Raw genomic sequence first — 24,345 nt, 5'->3', positions numbered from 1 at the left:
TTGCGGCGCCACGAGTGCCCTAGCCTCCCTTTCGCCCCAAGGGACGAAAGTGCCCGGGGCGCCCTGGATCCAGAAGGGAACCTAGGCACCCAGTAATGTCCCCGCTGCACCCGGTGTGGAGGGCAGGGGCGAGGAGCGGGCGTGTGATGAACTTGCCTAGAGGTTTGAGGTGTCAAGAGTTTTGTTTCGGGGATAACCACCGACCACAATCGGAACGTTTTCCAGGGAACCCAGAGCTCCCACTTCCGGGCCCAGGCCTTTGCCGGTAGCTAGGTGAACCCGCACCGGACTCACTCTCTTTGGGTGTTGGTTTCCCCTGACTGCTGGGGATGCTTTGAAGCCGCCAAAGTTCCGCGCCTCCAGCAGGCGCCAAGTGTGGGCGTCGTCTTTCGGGTCTCATCCCGCGCTGCGGTTGGATTTCTAGCTCCACAACGCAAAGATTCGCAGCGGCTCCAGGCCTCTCTCAGCCTTCCAGAACCGTCACTTCCCTCTGGAGGCGCCCGGGTCCCGCTGCAGCCTCACCTACAGCCCCGGCCCCTCTCACCACAACCAACTTGCCCGCCTCGGTAGCGTCTCCCCTTCAGCCCTGGGCTGCGGCTATTGGACCGTGGAGGCGGGGCGGAGACCGGAGGTCCCCACCGCCCCCGGCAGCCACGGGCCCTGGCACCACTACGATTGGCTGCGGAGTCCACCAGTCACGTGGTAGCGGCCCCGCCCCGCGGGGCAGACCCGGACTGGCTCCGCCCCTCCCACCGTCCGGTCCCGCCTCCCTCCGGGAGCCGGGTCTGCTCAGCCAGGCTGTCCGCCTCATTCGCTGAGCAGGTTCACGAATTGTCAGAGCGCTCCCAGCCGCTGCCGAACCGGGTGGCCGCTGCGCTGGTCGCCTTCCCTCTGAGGTGCCCGCCTGAGCTACTGTGCCCCGGTCCACTGAGGAGAGAGCAGTGGCTGCTTAGGGACAACTTGGGATTCAGGACCAGCGGCAGAGGCGTTGGTTTGCGATCGGGACTCCGCGATGAGGGTGAGTGGCGGCGCGCAGGCAAGAGGCTCCTCTCGGAGCTGTTTGGCTAGCTGGGGAACTGGACGCGTCCTGGTGCTAGTAGGTCTTTCGGTCCGAGGGTGTCCGCTGTGGGGAGGTCAGGGCTGGGAAGAATTTACTTCTTGTCTGAATCCCTACTCCCGAACTTCTTGTTTCAAAGCGTCTCAACTCGGCCCGGGACGCGACTGCGTTCACACGAACTTGGCGTGGTGTAATTGCCAGTACTAGGTGGGCCAAGGGACGCGTCCCCTGGCTCTCTGCCGCGGCACACGCGCGCAGGGGGCAGCCTCTGTGCCCAGGTTCCTAGATGGCCTGCGGATGGGTTCCTGAAAAATAAACCCGAGCCAGAGGCAGTGCGCTACGATAACCTCGCGTGCGTGTCTGATCAATAGCCCGAGCAAGCGATCATCCGGTTCACGTTGGGTCTATAGCAGTCAGAGAACTAAAGTGACCAGCAAGGTTCCATAGCTGGGGCTTCAGTCCTTTGCAGTTACTGAAAGGAAATGACAGCACAGATACTAAACTTTGGAAAGTCATTACTTTCTACTAGCACTTGAATCCACATCACCTGCAAAGTGTGTCCGAGGACTTCGTTAGAACCAGGGGGGGAGCTACTGTCTGTCCCAGTGCCCGGAGCCTCAGAGAATACAAGGCCAGACCGTGAAATGAAACACCAGGCTGGTCAGTTGGTGTTTTCTTGAGCACCTGTGTGTTTAAGTGATGAAGTTGTGACAGAAACTGACAACAGGATTTAAGGTTAAACCTGACACTTCATTTGTGATTCAGTCTGGGATAGATTTTTAAAAATCTTAATGATATGGAGTAAAAGCAGCTGGTTTTCCGAGGGCAGTTATATACATGTCTTTTATTTGTGTGTACTAAATAGAATTGAGTACAATATTTTCTTACAATTCTTATTTGATGTGAATGAGAGCTGAAGTTGGAGATGGGTACAGAATTTGGGAATATTTTGATCTTTGAGAAGATATAAAAACGTTGATATATACAGTTATCCATTTGTGTATATGCATATGTAGATGTGCATATGTGTGTACATACATGTGCATGTGCATAAAATTGACAGATGAATGAAGTAGAAGTATATGGAGAGGGAAACAACCTTGAACTTCCCTTGGATGGAGAGATGGACCCTCTGATCTGTGGGGTGAATAATGAGTGTGTGTAAGCATGTCTGGATCTGCCTGGTCTGTCTGGGTCAGTGTATGTCCATGAACTTTATGAGCATTCAGTTCAATACCACTCGGTGTAGATTCCCCGTTCCTGTTTTACAGGCCAGCAGCTGCCAGCTGACCCATCTGTTAAAACAGAACATGTACACTTCAGTGGAAGCCCTAGCATGGAGCACTGGTAGGGGTAACCCTTAGTAGAAACAACACGCTGCAACAAACCCTGCATCTCAAGTTCTATTTTTATTCAATATTCAGCCTGAACTTGTGATTTGGATGAGGAAGACAAAGAGTGCTCGACTCTTCAGAAATGACAAACTACAATTTGTGAAAATATGATAGCCGTGATTTGGGGACGGGGAGTTTACAGGAGGAAGAAAATCCCTCTGGAAAAGAAATGTGGTGCTTGTCACATCACCATGCAACACTGGTTTACTGCTTTGCAGTAGCATGTATTTCATGTGTTCTTTTGCTTTGTAAGAGAATGCATTATGACTGAATTGTTTTGCACCAAAAAAAAAAAATCCTTAACAGAAGTAAACTGAGCTTTATAGCAGAGGCTATTTAATCTACTAGAGTTAAGACTGCCTTAGTAATCCTGATGAAACATATTTTTAGGAATTTATAACTTGGATATAAATTCATAGTCAGCCTAATCGCTAGTTGCAAGAGTTCACAATTTATAGTTTAAAAGATAATTAAAAATCTTTATCACAAAAATTCTGATGAGTTAAAGGATATGGGAGTGGTTTAACAGCTTAATAAGTTCCTGCAGCCAAATTACTGATACTTTAAAAATCTATAAATTCCTTTAATAACGTAATTATTTTTGGTGACAAAATAAAGCCAATATTTTTGTGAAGCATAGTTGATATTTCCCAATAATTTTATGCTTATAATTGTATTTTAATAATGGTGTTCATTATATGATGAGGAATAAACTGCAATGATTCTGAAGAACTCATCTCAAGAAGTATTGTTTTCGTTTTTATGGTACCTAAACATTTTGGGGAAAATATGCAAATCCCTAATCTGTGACTGTCTTTAAATTACATGGTTATAATAATTCTCTTGCCTTGATATGGATCATCTGAGTCAACTGGGTTGTTCCTTAGAAATTCATTTCACAAGCTGGACTTCAGTCTCCAGAATTCCAGTCTGGGGTGGGACTTAGGAATCTGCATTTTTAACAAGCACCCCCAGGTGATTCTTGATATAAAAGAACAATATAGTCTGTAAGTTGATTTAAGAAGCATTTTTTCCAAAATTTCCAGGTGGCATTTACTGGCCTTATGAAATTTATGGGTAACACTTTAGTTCTCAGTCTTCAACAACGGTACCTTTTGTCCTATGTTCAGAAGTGTTTTGGAAGCCTAGGTCATCTTTATTCCAGGTTAGCCCCAATTCTAAGGAAGTCTGGGGAAGCAAGGTAATTTGAGACCCTGTCCCAGTCTTAGTTCTTCTATTCTCTACTCCAAGTCTAGTGGGTCCCTAGGATGCTTTGGGGTGACTTTGCCAGTCCCAACTCACATTGCTGGGCATTTCTCCTTGGAGGGTAGAAGAATCCTACTCCTGGATGGCCACCTTTGACACTTCGGGGGACTAGAATCTCAGCAGGGCTACTACTGACTTATCCGAGGTCAAGGATCTTCTTGGGAAGCTGTAGCTGGTTTGCCCCTCTGTCAGGAATGTCCCAAGCCAACCACCCAGAGACCCAGCGAGTCTTATTTTCAGAAAGTCATCTTAGAAGTATTTTGAGCTGTCCAATTAATTGGGTACATAGATTTTTCTCAGCATCTCAGCAGAATTGATTGCTATCTCTCTTTTCAAATCAGTGTGGATTTTGATTTATTAATTATTGGCTATTTGTTTTTTATGTATAGTTTGATACTGATGTTTGAATTCTGTTCTCCCACTTCAGACTGGCATAATCTCAATTTAAGACTCCTCGATAAGGTTTAAAAGAGGAAGGATCTGTGAGAAGTTATGCCCTTCACTCTTTCTACCATCTAAATATCTAAAAAACCAAATTACTTCTCAGAGGTCAGCAGTACCCAGAATACTTACTTCTCTGATGGCAAAAGGATGTGGGTAAGCTGGGAAACTGAACTTGGATTGTTCCAGGCCACTGCATCATTATGGGGATTTTTACAGAGCAATTTCTGTTTTAAGGAACACTTGGCAGGCATGTTTATAGGTCACTTATCTTAACAATCCTTTGAGTATGATGATTGTTTTTCCCCACTTTGTTACAGATGAGCAAACAGCAACCACAAAAGGATAATAATATTTAGATCCTGCCTTTCACATTCAAAGATGACACCAATAACTGAGAAGTTGGCCTTGTGTTTTGAATTGTTGTTTTTAGCATCATGGCAAGATGATAAAGTTATTCTTAGTCATTTATACCATCTACAGGGGTTTTTTTTAAACCTTTCTTTAAATTTTTTTTATGTTGAATATGACCTTGGAACAGTCTTCTTTAGAAAGCTTACCACCTTATACAATGATTGGTTCAATGACCCTTACCTTAACCAGCCAGCCTTGACCCACAATGGCAAATAATTTGGTAAAGGTCACAGAACACAATGGTAGTAAAGCCTATATGTAGAATTTTTTTTGACCAATAGTTTAGACCTGTACTGTTTGCCTGTTGAGTCATTCTGCTAATAATGTTTTTACACTGTCAGGATAGAGTTGCTTATATTTCACTTGCCCAGCTTCTGTATGATTGGAAGGACCTAGAAAGATTTTAAAAGCCCAAGATAAAATCTCAGCCCCTGATTATACAATAGAACTAATTTGTGCCTATTTAAAAATGACAGTAGAATGCTACTTTTCTTGGAACTGGGTCATAGGTCATTGCAAGCTTCTAAGCAACAATTTTGCAATTCTGGTCTGGCGGGGGGTTTTTTGTTATTGTTTTTGTTTTGTTTTGTTTTGTTTCGTCCATGGCAAAATCTACTTATAAAAAATTCACTGTCAAGTCAGTCTACCCTTGTAACAGCTACTAATGTTAAAATTTTAGCCACAATTCTCCTCCAACATTCTCCTCAAACTCTTACCTTCGCTTTGGTTTCTTGTGTCCAGTAACATCTTCTAATATAGAACAGGCCTTGAGCTGTAGAAGTTTTACACTAGCCTTAATTTTGTGGATTTAACTATAACAATAGTAAGAACAAATAAAAGGAAGGGTAATATTAAAGTCATGTTGATAAGTGTATCACATTGGATATTCCCAGCTTATAGTTTCCGTGGGAAATTTAAGTTCCAGATGAATGAAGTGACAGATGCTCTCATCTGTGACCTTACAGACACACTTCTGGTGCAAACTGAGAAATGACTGAAGACAGCATCCTGGGTTACAGAAGAAAAACAAGTGTTAAGCACTGAAAAAAGAGTTGGCAAAAAGTGAAGGGTCGGGGTGGGGAGAGTGGTGGAAAAAAATACCTCCAGCAAAATGCCAGACAGGGTGGTAAGAAATTTATAGAGGTGCTGATGGTTTGGGGATTCTTGGGGGCATTGATTCTGTTTTATATTGTCTTCACAACCCACTTGCCCTGCTTGCATTAAATAATTTATTATAACAGCAGGCCTTCCTCTGGTTAGTTTCTTTTTTTATAACTTTTTCCTTCTCATCTCTGGGTCTAATCAGAGGCATATATAATAGTGTGGCTGCTCCAGAGTACTTAGGAAAACCCGTGATCAATATCACTATGCTACATTATAAACCCATGACTGTACCTTTCTATTTTGCTGTGTTCTTCCCTGTTGTATTAACTCAGTATCTATGTTTTAAACAATATTTTATTAATCTTTGCACAATGAGACTTCTGGGCTTATTCTTCTTGGCTGGAGCTATCTTTTAAGCAATCCATCATTAGAACACCATTAATCTAATGATGTATTTATTGCTCACTATTGCAGCACTGGCAAGAAACCCAGTATGGTTCTAAAAATTTGATTAAAAAGAAATCAAGTTTTTGCAAGGCGTAGCCATCCAATTATGTTAGCAGCTGCCAAGTATATTTTATGCTAAAACACACACGCATATTTTAAGTGAGCAAAATATGATCTTTTCAAAAGCTTTTAAAACATTTTACGCTGAAATTAGTTGAACAAGAAGATGCCTTATAGGCCCTGGCCAGGGAGCTCAGTTGGTTAGGGTGTCATCCTGATATGTAAAGGTTGCAGGTTTGTTTTCCCATTGGGGCACTACAAGAAGTAACCAATGAATGCATAAATGGGTGGAACAGCAAATTGATCTCTCCCCACCCCGCCATCTTTCTTGCTCAATCTCTCTCTCTGCCCTTCCCTTCTCTCTCAAAAATCAAATAAAAAAAAAAGATGGCTTGTAATTAGAAAAATCATGAGTGCACTCCCCACCTCATCCAAAATTAAGGTATTTTTTTCAGATTATACTAGCTCCCAGTCCTTTACCCATCTTCGAGATAATCGTTACAAATCAGAATGAATTTAAATTAATTAATAAATAGTAGTAGAGTAGAGTATCTATCATGGGTAGTACCTCTTCTCTGCTTAGTGATCCCAAAATGCAGTTCAAGTATTTTGTGGGAAAGTTTCCCATGTGCATCTTTGCCCTGCTTGTGTACTGCCAGCAGGGCCCTTACCTCCTCTAGAGGGAGCTCCTTGAGGGCAGGGACCACACCTTTCATCCTGTAGCTTCTCAGAAAGTAGTTCTAGGTGCACTACAGAATTTCAAGTGAATACTTGCAAGGCCTTAAAAGAACATGGCAAAGATATTCGCCAAAAGTTTGAATGGTAGCAATAACTGAATCCTAGTGCCAGACTTTCAACTTTAGCACCAATCTCAGCACTTCTTGTAAGTATCATCTATTCCTGCCTCCTCCATCTTCAAAGGCCCTCTGCTTCATTCCTGCCTTGCCTCCTTTTCTCACCACCTCCCTGTTGTGTCTTCATCAAGAATATCTTCAACTGTCTCCCTAGGCCAGTCCTCCTCCCCTGGTTCCTTTTTTATTCCCATACCCCTGGTCATGTCTTAAAGAGCCAGCTAACCCATGGGCCCCACTTTGAGACATGGGACATCTTCACTCTCATATCTTTTGAAGTCTCGGATGGCTTGGCCCTTCCCTACCTAGTGGAGGCGACCAGCTAGCTGTGGCCGTGGGAGGGTTGGGGGCCTCGGAGGAGCAAGACAGTGCAGAGCCTAGAGGCTGCTAATATCCAAAGTTCAGCATAATGGGGAGATGACATCTGTTACCTGAAGCTCTTTGAAAAATAAAAGCTCCAGCAGATTTTTATTTCAGAGACTAACTTTCATAATGCTTTTCATTTATAAATCTCCTTGTTCAGGAAGTGCCCCCTACATAGTCATTTTTATGACATAATCTGATGGCTTAGGTAAGCACCAGTTCTTACTCAGGGCTGGGTTACTGAGGTCGTGTACAGATCGCGTGTCCAGGTGAAGTTTATGGATCTGCTTGAATTAAGCATAACTGCCTGAGGCTGGGGCCATTAGGATAGCCTTTTTTTGTAGGTCTCTGCAGGCTCTAAATGACTACAAGAGATCAAGGACCCCTATTTTCTGTCTCATCTGGGAGGCTAAGCCTCACTTAACATAGGTGCTTTCTTCTCATATCTGCCAAGAAACTATCATTAGAAAATTTAGTGATTACCTCTAAAAGTTATATAGATGTCCAAGGCAACAAAGAAGATGAGCAACCCTGGATTAGGTCATGGACTCAAACACTGGTTTCTTCTGGAGCTTGTAAGTCAGGAGCACCTGTTCCTGCAAATCCAGGGCTTCTGCATTCACCCAGGAGCTGGGGCCTGGGAGGGCTTGAGGAAGGCGCAGGTGAGGGTTCGTGGCAAATGTCTGTGGAATACGAATACATTGCTCACCTCTTCCCTGCAGTCAGTGGGCGTTCTCCCTGTGGTGCATTTTCTCACCTTTGCTTTTAGGTGTCCCAAATACCAAATCTTCCTCTTATACTTTGCGAGTATGTTACACAAACAGAGATTCCCACAGAAAGTTCTCATCCTTAACATACATTTCCCTAATTTCAACTTTTCTTCTTCATTTAGCCCCACCCTCCAATAATGTTTTCCTTTCTTCCACATTCTCCTTCTGTTCTGGCAAGAACTCTACTTCAGGAAAGCTCTATCATAACTAATATTACCATTAATCTTATCCTCGAGGGAGTAGCTGCATTTTTGAACATTTTCAAAGGACTTTCTTATAGCATTCCAATGTATTTTTCTGATGGCTAAGAAAAAGATGACAATAAGGTGGCTTCTCCTCTCTGGAATATTACATGTTCTGACAGCCTTACGCAGTGCGAAGTAATTAGCCTCATATAACCTCAGTTTTTACCAGCCTTGCCATGCTTGCTAGACAACCCCCCTTACCCTCCTATTCATTCTTACCACCTCCTGTGTCATTTTAATCATTAAGAAACAAGATCACAAGTCTCTACTAGCAAGAAATATTCAGGAAGAATATTGCAACCAAGGAGAGGAAGCTTTCTACAAAAACCAAAACTGGTACCCACAGAATGGGAAACAGAAGGGCAGGGCTACTCTTGATTTCTTTAAAAACAGAACATGTAGATCAGGGGTGTCAAACTCATTTTCACCAGGGGCCACATCAGCCTCATGGTTGCCTTCAAAGGGCCGAATGTAATTGTAGGACTGTATACATGTAACTACTCCTTAGCAGTCAAGTGAGAGCTTGACACTGCCGCCAGGTAGAAAAAGGTGCCGGTCTGGATAAAACAAGGTGGAGGTCTGAATTCGGCCTGCGGGCCTTGTGTTTGCCACCTGTGATGTAGATTGATGTACCTTTCCTTGGTAAGGTCTTTGTTGTTCTAATTAACCATGTCTCTTGGATTTATTGCCTTGTAGCAATTGTCGATAGTTGTCAGTTTTTTCTTTCCCTTTGGAATTATTTCCAGTGAGTTTTAGTTTTCTCTCCTACAGTTATTTTATTTATTTTTGGTATTTCAGGTTTCTTTTCATGATCTACCTCTTTGAGCTGGGTGGTTTCTAACCTCTCCAGACATTCGTCTACCACTTTCCTACCCCTGACAACATCTCACCGTTAGGCACCAGCCTCACATCGAATGAATTTCCATTTTTGCTGCAGATTAGTAATGAAGACACTAAGTGGAATTCTGATAGTGACCCTTTCAAGAGCTAAGGCACCATTTATATCCTGTTTTAATTATAGTCTCTTAAAAAATTTTCCCGTTATAATGTTCACCCCATTTTCAAAGTAATGTTTTTTCAAATACTATGCAAAATTATGAAATCTGTGTGCATTACATTTCCTGCTCTCCATTATGTGCTAAATTTATAATTCTATAATTTTCCAGTAGGAAAATGCTTATAAGACTGGAATGGTTAATTTAGTTTCAAGCCATACTGCTTTTTTGCCTATTGCGAACCATTAGACATTTAGATAGTCTTTCTTTTACTTCATCCCCAACCCCCACAAGCAAGCTCCCAAATAGTAATTCCACTCCATCCCTTCTTTCCACAGTCAGTTACTATCTATGCTTTTTTTTTTGTAAGATGGGTTTTTTCTCTTATTGGTCCCTAATATTTTCAACTTTAAAATAATTCTACGTAGCTGAAAAAAGAAAACACAGGTGTTGTCCTTTGATGATCATGGTATTTCCCTCCTTTTTTTTAGGCATGTCTGCCTCCTGACTACAAATTACAGTATTGCACCTCTGCTCTAGAGTGCTTCTGCCCCTTAATCTTCTTGTCCCAGTGGAATGTGAAGCTGCTTCTACTTCCTTTACATCTGCCTGGTGCCTGGGATCTGTGCTAGTCCTACACGGTCTCTGTTGAAATTCTTGTAATTGGATAAGGCCTCAAAATTGGTAGCCTTCTAGAATGAAAGACCAATGAATGGTGTACTTCACTTAGGTATTGGGAAGGCGAGGAACAGGTGTCCTAGGCAAGCAGGAGGTAAAAGTCAAAGTTTTTAAATGGATAGAGAAAGCTAAAGATAGAGAGACCATTTGGTACCAGCTATCTATGCCAAAGTAGCATCTTCTGGCTGTGATTTCTAGGGTGTTTTCTCCTTGGGCTTTTCTGGTCGACTAGTATAGTGTTGTCAATTAAAATTCTGTATCATCCCATATCCACGATGGTTGCAGTTCACCGAACGAAAGTCAGAAATCCTAGTTCCATTCCTAGACCATCCTGGGGTGGGGCGGGAAGTGATGTTGTTGAATGGAAATGGCCTGATAGGAGACCTTCTGCACAAAAAACACAAGATTCCAATTCAAACTAACATTAGCAGTAAGGCAAGTGTATTATCTATGTAGGAAGTAGAGCAGGTGGCAAGATTGGTTGATTCAGTGGCACAATACAGGTTCCTCTCATCTCTCTGCCTCTGTTGTCCTCAGGGACTAGTGCACCCTCAGACTGGTTGTTTTCTTCTTTGCAAGGTGGCTATGGTTGTTCCAATGTCACGAGCAGGCATGTCAATATCTAGAGCACAGAAAATGGATACCTCCTCCCAGGTCTCTTTTGGAAGAATATGAAAACATGGCTAAGAAGAATCCGAGTAGACCTCTCTTCTCTTTTGCACTGATCAGAGCAGGATCGCATGCCCATCTCTAAACTGGTCACTAGTGAGAAGAGCGACCATCATTGCCTGAGGAAGAGAGGAGGTGAATTTGAATAAACTCAGGATTCTGTTAGTAGGAAAGAAGTACTGGGTTGGCCAAAAAGTCCATACGGTTGTGTCAGTAAAATAAAAGACACATTTTAATTTTCACCAATAACTTTATTGATTTGGATATTTTGAGTATGTCAACTAGCTCCCATGTGGTATAACATCGATTGTTCTCAATTAATGTTTTGATTTGATTGCTTTCAACTTCAATTGGTCTTCCTGACCACAGAGTACCATCCAGTGAGAAATCTCCAGCCCCAAACTTCACAAACCACTTTTGACATGCTTGATCAGTCACAGCACCTTCTCCATACACTGCACAAATCATTATCTGTGTTGCAGTTGCATTTTTCCTATCTCGAAATAATAAAGCATAATATGCCGAAAATGTTGCATATCTTCTTCCATCTTCAGTATTAAAATGGCTACACAAAAATTCATCAGTTTTGGTAAGTATTTTTCTTAAATTCACACTGATATAACAGTGGTCACAATACAATCTAACAAAATTTTTCAAATGACGTTAAAGACAACTAAGTGCTACCAGAGCCATCTTATAGACCAAATCGAATGAACTTTTTGGCCAACCTAATATGTGTATGGGAATGAGGGGGCAATAGATGTTGGCAGGCAATTGTAAGTGTCTACTACATTTTGTGACTTGGAAAGTAACTGCAAAATTCCCCTTCTGACTGCTTTGTAGTTGGTAGGTACCATGCACTGCATGAGCCACACATTCCTGGACACAAAATGTCAATGCTAATTTGACAGGGAGAAAAAAGCCACAGTGAAAACTAATTAAGGACAGAGAAATGAGCCAAGATCAATAATTATTCTGATTAGAACCACAATAAACCCTAATGAATTTGAATGTATTAATTTATATCTATTTGTACTGTGTAAGTAAATGATCTTTACTGAGTATAAAAGATTAAAATAATTTGCTTATTTCTCAATAATTCTGTATTTCTGATATATTTTGCAGTATAGGTCTATTTGAATGTAAAACTCTTCACTAACTTTATTTACATATCACAGCATTAACAATAATGGTAATTACTGCCCTGACTGGTGTGGCTCAGTGTGGTTGGATGTCATCCCACAAACTTAAAGGTTGCAGGCCAGGTCCCTGGTTGGGGGTGTGTGAGAGACAACAGATCGATGCTTCTCTCACATGTCGATATTTCTCTCCCTCTCTTCCCGTCTCTCTAAAAATAGATAAATAAAATATTTTAACAATAATAGTAACTACTGATGATTGTAACTGGCCAGTATTTATTAAGTGCTCTTTTATAAATTAGGAACTTAGCATCCAAGAGGAGCTAGTAATTTGCTTAGGTCCCATGGATACTGGGTGGATAAGCTAGGATTTAGGCTCAGATTCACCTGCTCACGGCCCTTTTCTGCTTTCCATGGCTTCTCTTTGTCTTACAGACAGTCCCAAGACTATTACAAGACTAAGTGGCTGAGCCCTGCCCATCTCTTGACCTCATTACTTACCTTCTTGCCTCATTCCAATCACACCAGCTTCCTGGGTTTTTTTTTTTTTTTTTTTTTTTTTGATAAGCCAGTTCCATTCCCACCTCTGACCCTGTTCCCTCTGATTGGATCACATTTCCTCAGTTTGTCTGGCTATGTCTTTTTCATTAAGGGCTCCTCACCATGGGCACCTCTCAGGATTATCCCATCTGATCTGTTTAGGAGGCCCCCACCACCAACCCAAGTTCTGTTTCTTCCCTATTTTTGTGTTCTTTATGGTGCTTGTCACAATCCTATTTTGTGTACCTGGTTTTGCCTTTCTCTTCCACTCGTAGATAAGTTCCATGAGGGCAGAGACTCTGGCTGTATTCGTAAAATGAATGAACAAGCAAGCAAGTTAAGGAAGATGTGAATATTTAGAAGTTTTGACATCTAATAAATAATTCAGTCAGTCTTTATTACTTACAGTGGGAGTAAGGTAGGATGCCAATTGTCATTTAAGCTGAGTATATGTATTTTAACTTTTTTCCTATAAAACTTGAAAACTAACAAAATTCTGTTTTTCTTTCTCTCTTTGAGGGTAAAATAAGATAGAGATATCAAAGTTATTTGGAGAAAAGATAGACTTACTACAGTAGAATTACATGAGCTCAAAGAGCTTGGTACAAGAGGGAAATTTGAGTAATGCTTTTAACTTTAGTTTTTATGTTGATTATAGTTTTGAGGATGCTAACTCCTTTAGTTGGGTATAAACCTTTAAAAGGATAAATTATAAATTAGCAAATTATAATTGCATGATAATTTGCAATAGCAAATTCACTTAAAATAAAACTATTTCCTCTGCTTATGAATTATTTTTCATTTGAACTCACGTATCTACTAAAATGATTTGTTCTTAGAACTCAATTATTCTGAGGACATTATAAAGGTGCAAATTGAAAAATAACTTTACCTCACATGTTAATTTGGAAGGGACTGACAAATGAAGCCGAACCCTCTCCTCTGAAGTCCCTTTTCTGCAGCATTCAGCTTGGGACTTTTTCCACTACAGTACGTGCTTTTGTGTTAATTCTTTCCCTGTCATTCTGAGGGTTGCCTGGTCATTTGCTAAATAGGTTGTGAGCCTTTTTTTTTTTTTTTTTTGAGGCTTGTTGTGTGATTTTACCACTCAGCTAAATAAATCATCATTTCAACTTTGACAAGAATGTCACATTTCCCTCCTAGCTGCTCCACTGTCCTGGATCCTTTCCCAGGTGACCTTGCAAGCTGCAGAGTCTTTCTCTGTGCAGATTATCAGTCTAAACCCAGTTGACACTCTTCTGCCTTCTCAGGTCCCCACTATCACAGAAACCTGTTAGAACCACCTACTATGAAATATTCTTCTCAGCTAAATTCCCTGTATCAGATTGCCAAAAGCAGATCTAAATTTTAAGGTGAGTAGAATACAACCGTAGTTGAGAATAATTTTTAACCTGGTTCTTTCCAGATTGTTTTTATGTTTTGCATCAGCAACAAGTCAGAAAAAAACTGAAGGGAGAACTCTGAAAGGAAAAAGGATGTTTTGATGTTCACATTGTACTTTCTTCCTGAATATCCTGGTGGGGACCTCCTTCCTCACTTTATAACTTGGATAGGTAGGGGTATATGACTGGGTGAGAACCCATCAAGATCCAGGTAGCAATAAGCTCGGTAATTAAAGGGCTGGATCAGTGTATCATTATTAAGTTGGACAGGTACATGGTCTATGTAAGCTCTTAAGAGCCTGCCTTTAACAGGGTAGTTTTCATGAGCAGTAGATTGGGCCTTTTAAGGCTCAAAAAGACTTTTTTTTTCTTTCTCGCTAAGCTGTGTGGGTGGGAAACAGCATGAGGTTATGGGAAATGTATAGTAAAAGCAGTAGCAATGAGAAAGAATCCCTAATGGGTATGCACACGGCTGGAATATTTCCTAAGTGCTTGGGGTGAGGGGGTGGCAGTGAGGTTTCCTTGGCAGAGGCAAAGTAGAACATGTGCCTTTTCCATGTGTGAACACTATGCTTTGAAAGGTTCTTTATGGTTCACAGAAGCAGCTGCTTTCAAGCTGGTATAGCCACAGAGTTTTGGAAATTCACTTAAATAGGTGTATTGCAGGCTCCTGACATCTGTTTTGAAGATTTGGTTGAGTGGTTAGAATTTGCTTATTCATAAGTGACATGGAACAAGTATTCTTCATTAGAGTGTTAGACCCGTTAGGGTTTGTGAATCAAAGCTAACAAAAAAAGACAACATTTTGAACAGTATTTGCTATGTTACATACATACATAAATTTGCAATGAGGACTTTCTTCTTAGTTTTGAAAACTATATATGACAGTTTTACTTTGCCTGGTAAATCAACTTTCCTGAGTTACTTTCAGATTTTTGTTGTAATGTAAGGTTTTCTTGCTAGGTATTTGTAATCTTATTGTGCATTTTTTTTGGTGAGTTTTATTTTGCCCATAGTTTTAACTAACAAATCCTGTTGTTTTCTGTTTTGGCACACCTCTATTCCATTTCTGAGTCTTAGTTTTTGCCTACTCTTCTATTCTCATTAATAAGTTATTCTCACTTTTCTAAGGATTTCAAACCTAAGTAATACCAGCAGTATTGTTTCCTATCATTTTCAACAGTCAGTTTTATTCAGTTCTTCAACAAGATAAGTAACTAGGACATGATTATTTCACTTTTTGACAGACAGTTTTCAATTTATTATATATTAACATAATGTAGCATTTTCACTGGTTGCTTTTTTGAAAAAAGTGAAAGCTTTGTTTTTAATGGACTATTATTATTGTGTTTCTAAATGACAAAGCAAAAAAAATTACCACAAAATAAGATTAATGTGGATATCTTGAACTGGAAACCATTGGAAATATTTCGTGGCTACACTTTGTGCTAAATATAAAAATAATTGTATTTCCCATGTGTGAGCATCAAAAGCCCCTGTTGGAAAATCACATGGTTTAGCAAGTAGGTCACTATTGATGGTAGAACATGAGACAGGAAATGTTACAGCTAAGATTAGAGGCCCAAGCAATGTGTCTCGCCACGCTTGCTGCATTGTTCATCCTAAGAAGTAGAGGGACTCAACATGGTGTAATGAACTTTAGCCCAATTCAAAAGTATTAGCGAGGATAGCCTTTTAATCTGTCATCCCTTTTGTTTCTAGATAACTCTCTTTCCCTGTGGGTACAGTAACTGAACTGCTTGGGTGTGCACATTGGCAGACCTCTGAATACCAATTAAAATGGCAACCTTTACATTCTGAAAGTATAAATGGAAGTAGTAATCAACTATATGCAGTTATATCTATATCTGTAGATTTACCTGGTGTTTGAAATCACTAACAATAAATTAGCAACCAGTCAAAAGTGAATTCTCTTAAAATTTCATTTATCTCAGAGAACAGACTGACAGCTGTCAGAGGGGAGGGGGTTGGGGACTGGGTGGAAAATGTGAAGGAATTAAGCAAAAAAGAAAAAATAAAAAACAGAAAAAAAACCTCATAGACACAGAGAACAGTATGGTGATTACCAGAGGGAGAGGTGGGTGGGGAAAGGTGGGAGAGAGTAAAGGGAGGATTACCTGGTGACGGAAGGAGACCTGACTTTGGGTGGTAAAGACACAATTATAGAACTGTACACCAGAAGCCTATATAATTTTATTAACCAATGTCACCCCACTAAATTCAATAAAAATTTTTAAAAGAAAAAATAAAATCTATAAAAAATTGTATTTATTTTCCTATTTGAAGGCGAGGAAGGATATGGGGGGAAAGAATACTTTTAGGGAATTCTGTTACCTTTGCTTTTTCTTTTTTGGGCAATATGAGGAAAATTTATTATTTACAGGTGGGACTTTTCACCAGAGAAGCTACCTAATTTTTGCATACAATTGCATAGTCTAGTTTTTAAATAAAAGTCTAGAGAAAAAAAAGCAGTGTTCTCCTGTGTCTGCCCCAATGAAAGAGAATACCTTATTTGGGTGGGGCAGGCCAAGACAGAGCCTTGGATCCTAAGAGCAGCCCTCCCACACACACTAGATTAAGCAGTTGAACACAAGCCCAAAGAGCCAGCATCTACTTGGATGAGTAGATGGAGGCCTGCCGAGATGATTGAATTTGAATCTGCCACGAGAGCATCGAGTATTCATTCACTTACAGCACAGAGTCCTTCAGAAAAGTATCCTGGCTTATGGCATCCATGTACTGTGCGTGGATGGTTTTATTGCCCCAACCCCAGAGGCCTTTTCTAGGCTGCTGTTTTCAGAGGTCATTAATGCCGATGAAAACACTCTGCTTTGAACTAGGATTATTTCATGCAGCTTATAAATTCCAAGAGAGGAGGTGGTGTGGAGACTAAATGGAAAGTGCATTTTGACAGTGCTTTAGTGTTTATTCCTTCTCTAGTATAAACACAGAGCCTAGATTTTATGCCTGCTACAGAGAGAGGAGGCTGGAAAGGGGGTTGGAAGCACAGCTCCCACAGACAATCTGCTGGCATGAAAATACTGGGAGTGGTTTCTAATTGGCAGTAAGAGGTCTGTTGGCTTCTGCCTGGAGAAAATGCAAGTCTTGTGGCAGTTAGGCCTAGATGCGCCATTGACCGTGCCTGGTCCTCACTCGCGGTGAAGCAAGTCAGTTGGCCCAGCTCGTTTTCTAGGCCTCTGTCAGAGAATGTCCCTTGGTGGGAGAATCTTGGAATATGTTTAGGGGTGCCTGATGTTTGCTTTGAAAATCTTTGAAAGATCCCTTTTCTAGTTTCAAAAATGTATGAATGACTAATAAATACTTAAATCTTTTTATGTCTTGTGGAACCACCTTGTGAAACTGGCTATGTAATTTTAGTTACTGCAATGACATTTCTCTTTGATTCCAATGTAAGTGACCTGACGGCCAGGTCCCCCATTCTGCTTCCACCCCAGTCGGAGCCCTGAGCCCGGTGCTGGCTCTGCATCTGCCTACAGGCAGACGTAGAGTGAGTTACCAGGCTCCTTCCTGAGCCTTATGATCCTCTCCTGGGAAAGGAACAGAAAACTGGATCATTTTTATGGATTTGTTCCAGTGTTAACACTATATGATTCTATTCATCTTTCAAGCCTGCTTGTCTTTTTTTTTCCTCTTTGTAGAGAAAAAGATGTAAAATTTTCTAGTTGGTAACTTTTCATTGTGAGGCCAATACTCACCGGCTTGGCTACTGAAGTTGCTATTTTGGCTGTTGTTTTTTTTTTTTACCTGTGTTGTATGGAAGAGCTCAAATACAATTTATCTAAACACAAACTCTGAGCAAGAGTAACCAATAGTTACTAGTTGTTAGTTTCATGTGAGAAGAAGCAAGACTTTTGAGGGGCAAGGGTTGGGGCAGTTTGGATTGGTGGCGTGTGGAGGATCTAATTTCACAGGAAAATAGAGACAGGGAATGCAGTATGCAAACATGTAACAGGAATCCAGTCACGATTCACAGTTAATAACAGCCTCTGCCCTTTCATATAGAAAATATAATGCCAGTGCATATGTGCCTGTGTGCAAGGAAGTAGCACCAATAAAAACTTCATTTATAAGGGCCATCTTGACACTTTCTAAAAGGCCTGATGGAAAGGCTATTACAATTTTAACTGAGATACTAATAACCTCTTATTATCTTTAGTTTCTCTGATGATAGATAATGTTGGTAGAATCTCTAAAATACAGGAAACAGCCTAGATTGGATTATTTTTCTTGTTGCCTTTCTTTTTGTTAACAAAACTTTTTTTTCTGTATTCTCTATACCTCCCTTTCCTCAAATTACAGACATAACCAATCAAGTTAACTTTGTGAGGGGGAGTTATCCTTACCTTTTGTGAAAGGCTCTCTGGTTGTGAGAATGGTTGACCTCTGAAAGGAATTACAGGCTTTGGAATCTCCTTTTAGGAGTTCTCAAAGAACAAGAGAAAAGCTAGTTTTTTCATGGAGGAAATTTGACTGAACAAATTCTGAAGATCATCTTTTGGTCCTGTCTGTCTTGATTTTAAAACCTACCTCTATGGTTGTTATACCTTAAGAGATTTTATTCCAGGCAACAAATCATTTCTTCTAGATGTTTATGACTGTCCTTTCAGACTCTTGAAATAGGCTTTGGCCACAAGACTAGGCTGCCTGGCCTGCTGCCTGGCACATGACTTTGTAGGCACTGGCTGCATTCAAGCACCCTGGACTTCCTGAGCTCCTGCCCCTCAGCGTGGCAGTTGTAGAAAACCACATTCAAAGGAAATAATCCAGGTGATAAAAGACTCTAAATTTAGAAAACTCTTCCCGTCCATATAAGTGAACACAATTTGTTTCTTCGTCCCACACAAAATAGAACTGTCCAGAAAAACAACCATGAAAACACATGACCCCGTCACTTTCCTCCCACTTGCAGCTGTCAAGGCTTCCAAGTGAAACTCATGTGTGCTGAATAATTTTGCAACACCTCACAGTCACATGTTTTAGTGTCTGTTGAGGCTGAAAACCGTCCGTCCATTTGAGGGGTATGTCAATATAACCTAGCGTGGAGACAGACACTTGGGAGCCTCACCTGATCCTTCTGCATGGAGTCCACCTGACTGCCTTCTGGGCTGCAGCAGGAGAAAACTCGCCCAGGTAATCTGCCTGCATTCCTCACTCAGTGGGCTTTTGGATGGAGGGTTTCTCTGGAGCTACCAGGAAACAGAAACTCAGGGATTATCCAGGAGTTTTTTGAGCAAACAATGAGCCAGGGCCCTTCTTGCAGAACATCCACTAATTTTTAATTTTTGAGTTGCAAATGGTGCCAGAGATTATCCCGATCTGGATAATCTCTAGCTTGCAAAATAAACCACTGGGGTGTGGGGAGGAAATACTAGAACTTCTATTTATTTTTAATACCATGAAAATAAGAAAAATTAATTTTTATTAGTATATATGAGTTGACATTTGCACACCCTCTCCTGTTCTTTAGGCCAGAAGGCCCCGTGTTCTGAGGGAAGAGTAGGTTTCCCTCAAGAAGGAGGGGTTGACACTGGTGCCCTCACCTGCCCACAGCATGTTGCATTGTATCTGTATGTGTCTAGTCAATTTAATTTGCAAAATATTAATTTATTTCAGTTAAACTAGTTCCTAACATCAACAAATTAAACAAGAAAGGGAGCTTAAAAAGATTCTGGCAAAAACAAAAAACAAAAGGCAGATTGAAGATAACACTAATTGTACAAGCAAGCACAAGGGAACACTATGAAATGGAGGAGTCAATACTATGATTCTAGGACAAACTTTTTGTTAGTCACCTTATGAGTTAAAAAAAGCAATATTAATACAATCCGTTCTGACCCCAGAGTTAGCCACTGCATCTCAAAACTATCAAGATGACTAACAAAATTAGGATTTACATCTACTGTTATTAAGAATGCACATATTGTAAGGAAGTATATCTTTGTCTTGAGAAGTTTCCTAATGAAAATAATGAAGGTACCATGATAAAAAAAATGGAGAATAACCTCTGCAATTTTTAAAATCCACTGTTTAAATGTACTTACTAATCTTCATAAAATTTCATTAAACTAGTGTTTTGAAGCCTCTTGTGAAGTTTGTTACTTGTATGCAAAAGTTAAAAGCCACATATCTTAGGAAACACTTGTTCTTTCACCTAGCACAAGACCAGATAAGATAATATGTTGGAAACTATCTATCTGAGTTTCTTTTTCAGAAAATGCTGTTGAAAGTATTGCTGAAGATATTAGTGAAATTTTGAAGAAACAAATACTGTATTAAAACAAGTGATGGAGGGCAAAAGACTTGTTTTACATTTGTAAGTTGTTAGCTCTGACCTATTGTTTATTTCTGTCTCACCAATGAGATATACTAAATGATTCTTTTTGGTGGGCCACCACTGGATGAGATTTATTCACAATCTTTATGAAAATGTTTTATGAAAAAAATCGAGTAGTGTTTCATTTTAAGAAGCAGCTGTTTCATTCTAAGGCAAGGTTAGAAGAGATAAACTTGTTCACTGCGTCATTCATAAGCACACTAGTGCAGCCAAGATGTTGAAGCCAGAAGTAAACAAAATACTACATGATGTTACTTTATAGTTAATTTTATAAAAACAGACCTTGGATATACAGTGTGGTAGAAAACTTACTTAATACAATATTTCATATTAGGTTGAGAAGGGACCATGAACTTTGTACCTCACAGAGGTTTGCTGTTTATCTTGTTGAAAATTACTTATTCAAGAGTTCTTAAACTTACAGATAAGTTATGTTTATTTTTCTTTTTTATAAAAAGGAAAGGTTTCCATATTTTGTTAATTGTTTCTGCGATAACAAGAAAACTCAGTAGAGTAGTACCTAGAGGTCATTTTTTTAAAAGGAAGCATAATTAATTTGTCCTTCTAAGAATAAGTAAGAAAATAACTGAATTTTAAAGAAACTCCTATTATAGAAAGAACATTGTTTAGAAGTGTTGGGAAATGTTTACATTATATGTGATTTCACTGCCTAAAACTGTGACAGCCGTTAAAACCCAGCTATGTAAAATAAATTGAACTTAGGACCAGATCTTCCAATTAACATATTGCAAATAATTAAACCTAGATTTTCAAACATGAAGCATATTCTATTATATTGTTCTTAATAAAAATAATGATTATTAATAAACACAATGGGTTTGTACTCTTAGACATATTTAAATATAATAAATATTTAAGTGGATAAAAAGCTGTGGGACATTTACACAATGGAATACTACTTGGCTATGAAAAAGAAAGGACTCTTACCTTTGTAACAGCATGGATGGACCTGGAGGGTATTATGCTAAGTGAAATAGGCCAGTTAGAGAAAGACAAGTGCCATATGGTTTCACTTAAATGTGTAATGTAGTGAACAAAATAAACTAACAAACAAAATAGAAGCAGACTCATACATATAGAGAACAGACTGACAGCTGTCAGAGGGGAAGGGGGTTGGAAGGCTGGGTGAAAAAGGTGAAGTGATTAAGCAAAAAAATGAAAATAAAACTGATAGACACAGACAACAACACAGTGATTTCCAGACATAAGAGCAGGTGGAGGAGAGTTAGAAGAGGGTATGGGGGGATAAATAGTGAAGGAAGAAGACTTAATTTGGGATGGTGAACATACAATACAATATGCAGATGATGTACTATGGAGCTGTACACCTGACACTGATGTAATTTTATTAACCACTGTCACCCCAATAAATTCCATAAAAATTTAAAAATAAATAAATAAAAATTTAAAGTATTGTTTGTTGCATATTTACCTTGTACTTTTGTCATTTTGATATTTGTTTTGTCATGTACCTAATACAGTTAATATGTACATATCTAGTACGTGAGCATGGTATGCATGTTCAAAAGCTTTTTAGTATTAGAATTCCTGAATCAGTAATGTTGGAGACTGCTCCCAAAGATTCTTAAAACTTTTGGGGACAGGAACAGTCACAGCTTCTTTGAGACAATAGAAGATATGAATCCTCTTCTCAGAAAAATTATATACACATTCCAGCAAATAAAAATTTGCCCAGAATTTCAGGGCAATCACATGCCCCCTGATGGCTGCCGCCGTACACTCCACTAAACCCCCCTAATGAGGACGTGAATGCCATAAGGAGTATGTGACATACCCAGGGTCACACAGTGGCAAAATCTGATCTTTCAGTCAAGAGTTCCTAATCATATGTCAGGCTTTTGTCTGGTTGCCGAGGATGCAGATACAAGGATGGAACTCTGTGTGGGCCCCCAAGGGATTCACAAGTTCATTGGGGACTCCAGTGTGCAACAAATAATCACAATTCGATTTATGTTTAGAAGAAATTTGTTTATCGGACTGGTATTAAATTATGCCAGCTTTGTGAGGGCATTATGCTGGACTCCATAGGAAGTGCAGAGATGGATAAAGCAACCCTTATAGAGAATCAAGGCCCAGTTGCTTCAGCTCCCAGCACTTTTTGTGATGCTCCTTTTATGTTGCTGCACCTCGTGATGATCTTCACTGGGGTTTGCAGCTCTGTTTCCTTCATGTGCTAAATGATGACATACAAGTAAAGGAAGGTGAGGCAGGGGGTCATACTCCTTCCTATTTCTAAGCAACCCAAAGCTCTTTGTGTTCATGTGCGCTAATGTGCACTTCTTTGCCTGTGGAATAGGGAACTGAACTCTTAGATAAATTGGCAAATGGAAGAAAACAGGGAGTGATGAAGGAGGAGTGGAATTTTATAAGCTTCATGATCTCTTTCCCCAAAGGCCTCAATCTATGTAATGAGGTAGTATAACAAATTCCTGCCGAGTTTGAACTTATTCCTATAAAAAAAGAACTGATAGGAATGAAGTGAATATAAATTTTTTTTCTACCTCGGTCATTAGTTGGTAATATTCTTGAAGGTGATATAGAGTTTTTCTTATAGATATTGGGCTCTCTGTAAGGGCTAAAAATAAACAGAGCAGCACAGGGAAATAGGCAAATATTATTGATCTGTGTCAGGGCCATTTCCACCTTAATGTTTGCAAAAGGCACAGCACAGTTTTGCAAAACTATTTATAGAGTGCAGCTCGTTCACTGCTTTTATATAGATGATAAAAACAAGGTGAGTTGTCAGGTAAATTTTGGTTTATATTAGGAGATAGGACTGAAAGGGATCTCCTTCTGAATTAGGGGAGGGGGCTCATCCCTCGTGCCCCATGGAGTCCATTGTCTGTGTCTGCGTTGTCCCTGGACATGCTTCTAGCCTGCGCACCTCCTCAGTTGGTGTTCACCCCACCAGCTATCCCCAGCCTCTCTCAGCTTCCCCCTGTCCTGGGAGCAGGGGCTAAGGCAAACAGGGTACCTCCCAGACCCCTTCTGCTCTTCAGTGTGTCTAGAGAGTTCTAGTTCCCTGTTGGTACTGACCATGCTTTCTTATGCACATGCACATTTGTGTATAAATGGAATGTGTTTGTGGGATCCTCATTTGATATTTGGTTCTTTTGGGGGGTAAATTTTTGTCAATTTTTTTCTCTCCACTCATTTCCTACCAGAGTTATTTACCCAATACCCTCAAACCTTTATTTTTCTAGTTTCCTTTCCATCACACTCACCAAGCTTCCACCCTGGGCTCTCTCTCTTTTTTTACAACTGTCATTTCTATTCAACAAGCATTTAGTGAGTGCTGGGCACCTGCAAGGTTCTGGAGCTGAAGAGCAATAGGACAGAATCTCCGCCCTCACGTTGCTCAGTCCAGTGGGGCTTGCAGTCGGGGCTCTGCCCTCTTCTCTCTACTCCAGTGATCCATGGCTCCCTCCGAGGGGTTTCCTGCCAGCATACTCCATCTTAGCAATAACTAAGCACTAGTTCGTTAGAAATTAAATTCATCTTAAGCCCCCAGTAACGTCTGATTTATAAAAGGAACTGGGCTTGTAGCAAGGGATCACCCATCCTGAAATATGATATGAAATGGGGTTGAATTCTGTTTGTGTTAAAAATGCCAGAGGGAGGCCAATGGGCCTCACCACCCCCCAAACACACTGTTGTAATGTTGTTTCACTTGAGGGCATATTTGTCCAGGTTCCGGGAAATGGCCTGTTGACCGTTTCCATTCTGAGGTGGTGGTCGTAGTGCCAGGGCAGCACTGGAGTTCTAAAATCTCTATTTTGAAATCAGTACAGAAAGGAGGCAAACCTACCCTGACTACACATGGTAACAGGTGACTCTACTTTGCGGCTGGTGGAACTGTTTGCATCACCCTGTACCCATCTCTCCTCTTGAGGACTTTCATGCTTATAAATCTCTCTGCCCATCCAAATACAACGTCAGCTTCTTTTCAATGAAAGAGACACTAAGAATAGTGACAGGCAGTATACATTTTTCAGTCACAGAACAGTTGTATAGAGGCCAGACTTGAAACAAGAGGTGGGGAAGGAACTTGAAAACTAATACATGTTTTAAATATAACCCTTGTATCTATC

At 40.4% G+C, this 24,345-nt stretch overlaps 1 protein-coding gene across 1 annotated transcript in view; it reads left to right on the top strand.

Moving 5' to 3' along the window:
- The first annotated feature begins 761 nt into the window (after window positions 1-761).
- The window catches only part of MARCHF3 (membrane associated ring-CH-type finger 3), a 139,200-nt gene continuing 115,616 nt past the window's right edge, over window positions 762-24,345 (top strand). Inside the window, exon 1 of the mRNA XM_028528108.2 lies at window positions 762-1,018. The gene's annotated coding sequence lies outside the window, so the exon portion shown is untranslated. The remainder of the gene's footprint in view (window positions 1,019-24,345) is intronic.

This window comes from Phyllostomus discolor, chromosome 3, assembly GCF_004126475.2.
Source record: "Phyllostomus discolor isolate MPI-MPIP mPhyDis1 chromosome 3, mPhyDis1.pri.v3, whole genome shotgun sequence".
NCBI classification, from domain to species: domain Eukaryota; kingdom Metazoa; phylum Chordata; class Mammalia; order Chiroptera; family Phyllostomidae; genus Phyllostomus; species Phyllostomus discolor.
The sequence above is the reverse complement of the archived record's forward strand: the minus strand, read 5'-3'. Positions and strand labels throughout refer to the sequence as shown.